Here is a 2798-nt window from a genome sequence, read left to right as displayed (position 1 = left end):
ATAGCCCCGGAGCTCCATAGCCCCAGAGCTCCATAGCTCCATAGCCCCGGAGCTCCATAGCCCCGGAGCTCCATAGCCCCGGAGCTCCATAGCCCCGGAGCTCCATAGCTCCATAGCCCCGGAGCTCCATAGCCCCGGAGCTCCATAGCCCCGGAGCTCCATAGCTCCATAGCCCCGGAGCTCCATAGCCCCGGAGCTCCATAGCTCCATAGCCCCGGAGCTCCATAGCTCCATACTTCCATAGCCCCAGAGCTCCATACTTCCATAGCCCCAGAGCTCCATAGCTCCAGACTTCCATAGCTCCATACTTCCATAGCTCCATAGCTCCATACTTCCATAGCTCCAGCCGCGGAGGGTGCTGGCTGGTGGCTCCATAGCTCCATACTTCCATACTTGCAGCCACGGAGTTGGCTAAAATTGCACTAAGTGCGAAAGCCCATTCATTTACAACGGCGTGTCCGCCAGGCGGCGACATTTCCCCGTTACCGGTGGCTGCGCGGCGGGTGAGTGACAGAGCTTATCCGAGCGGCTGGAACTCTGCGCCGGCGTGGTCGAGCGTGAGGCCTCGGCCCTTTGGCTGCCTGGTACCTAAAACACTTCCATTGATCCAGCCACGGAGGGTGCTGGCTGGTGGCTCCATAGCTCCATAGCTCCATAGCACCAGAGCTCCATAGCTCCATAGCTCCAGGGCTCCATAGCTCCATAGCTCCAGGGCTCCAGGGCTTCATAGCTCCAGGGCTCCAGGGCTCCATAGCTCCATACCTCCAGAGCTCCATAGCTCCATAGCTCCAGGGCTCCAGGGCTCCATAGCTCCATAGCTCCAGGGCTCCATAGCTCCAGGGCTCCAGGGCTCCATAGCTCCATACCTCCAGAGCTCCATAGCTCCATACTTCCAGAGCTCCATAGCTCCATAGCTCCATACTTCCATAGCTCCATAGCTCCATACTTCCATAGCTCCAGCCGCGGAGGGTGCTGGCTGGTGGCTCCATAGCTCCATACTTCCATACTTGCAGCCACGGAGTTACGGAGTTGGCTAAAATTGCACTAAGTGCGAAAGCCCATTCATTTACAACGGCGTGTCCACAAGGCGGCGACATTTCCCCGTTACCGGTGGCTGCGCGGCGGGTGAGTGACAGAGCTTATCCGAGCGGCTGGAACTCTGCGCCGGCGTGGTCGAGCGTGAGGCCTCGGCCCTTTGGCTGCCTGGTACCTAAAACACTTCCATTGATCCAGCCACGGAGGGTGCTGGCTGGTGGCTCCATACCTCCATAGCTCCATAGCACCAGAGCTCCATAGCTCCATAGCTCCAGGGCTCCATAGCTCCATAGCTCCAGGGCTCCATAGCTCCAGGGCTCCAGGGCTCCATAGCTCCATACCTCCAGAGCTCCATAGCTCCAGGGCTCCATAGCTCCATACCTCCAGAGCTCCATAGCTCCATAGCTCCAGGGCTCCATAGCTCCATAGCTCCAGGGCTCCATAGCTCCAGGGCTCCAGGGCTCCATAGCTCCATACCTCCAGAGCTCCATAGCTCCATACTTCCAGAGCTCCATAGCTCCATAGCTCCATACTTCCATAGCTCCATAGCTCCATACTTCCATAGCACCAGAGCTCCATACCTCCAGAGCTCCATAGCTCCAGCCTGGGTGGCTGGTGGCTCCATAGCTCCATACTTCCATAGCTCCAGTCAGAGAGTTGGCGAAAATTGCACTAAGTGCGAAAGCCCATTCATTTACAACGGCGTGTCCACAAGGCGGCGACATTTCCCCGTTACCGGTGGCTGCGCGGCGGGTGAGTGACAGAGCTTATCCGAGCGGCTGGAACTCTGCGCCGGCGTGGTCGAGCGTGAGGCCTCGGCACTTTGGCCGCCTGGTACCTAAACACTTCCATTGATCCAGCTACGGAGGGTGCTAGCTGGTGGCTCCATACCTCCAGAGCTCCATACTTCCATAGCTGCAGAGCTCCATAGCTCCATACCTCCATACCTCCATAGCTCTATACTTCCATAGCACCAGAGCTCCATACTTCCATAGCACCAGAGCTCCATACCTCCAGAGCTCCATAGCTCCATAGCACCAGAGCTCCATAGCTCCATAGCACCAGAGCTCCATACCTCCAGAGCTCCATACCTCCAGAGCTCCATACCTCCAGAGCTCCATAGCTCCATAGCACCATAGCTCCATAGCTCCATAGCACCAGAGCTCCATACCTCCATAGCTCCATACCTCCAGAGCTCCATAGCACCAGAGCTCCATAGCTCCATAGCACCAGAGCTCCATACCTCCAGAGCTCCATACCTCCAGAGCTCCATAGCTCCATAGCACCAGAGCTCCATAGCTCCATAGCACCAGAGCTCCATACCTCCAGAGCTCCATACCTCCAGAGCTCCATAGCTCCATAGCACCAGAGCTCCATAGCTCCATACTTCCATAGCACCAGAGCTCCATACTTCCATAGCACCAGTCACAGAGTTGGCGAAAATTGCACTAAGTGCGAAAGCCCATTCATTTACAAGGGCGTGTCCACAAGGCGGCGACATTTCCCCGTTACCGGTGGCTGCGCGGCGGGAGAGTGGCAGAGCTCATCCGAGCGGCTGGAACTCTGCGCCGGCGTGGTCGAGCGGCTGGCCTCGGTAGTTGAGGTACCAGGGGTGGGGCGGGGAGCTCCAGGCGGGTCTTGTGAGAGAGTGAAGCCGAGCGGCTGGAACTCTCGGCCGGCCTGGTCGAGCGGCTGGCCTCGGTAGTTGAGGTACCAGGGGCGGGCTGGGGAGCTCCAGGCGGGGCTTGTGAGAGAGTGAAGCC

The sequence above is a fragment of the Syngnathus leptorhynchus genome, unplaced genomic scaffold (assembly GCF_054491065.1).
Source record: "Syngnathus leptorhynchus isolate UIUO unplaced genomic scaffold, UIUO_Slep HiC_scaffold_79, whole genome shotgun sequence".
Classification (NCBI taxonomy): domain Eukaryota; kingdom Metazoa; phylum Chordata; class Actinopteri; order Syngnathiformes; family Syngnathidae; genus Syngnathus; species Syngnathus leptorhynchus.
This window is presented reverse-complemented; position numbering follows the sequence as displayed.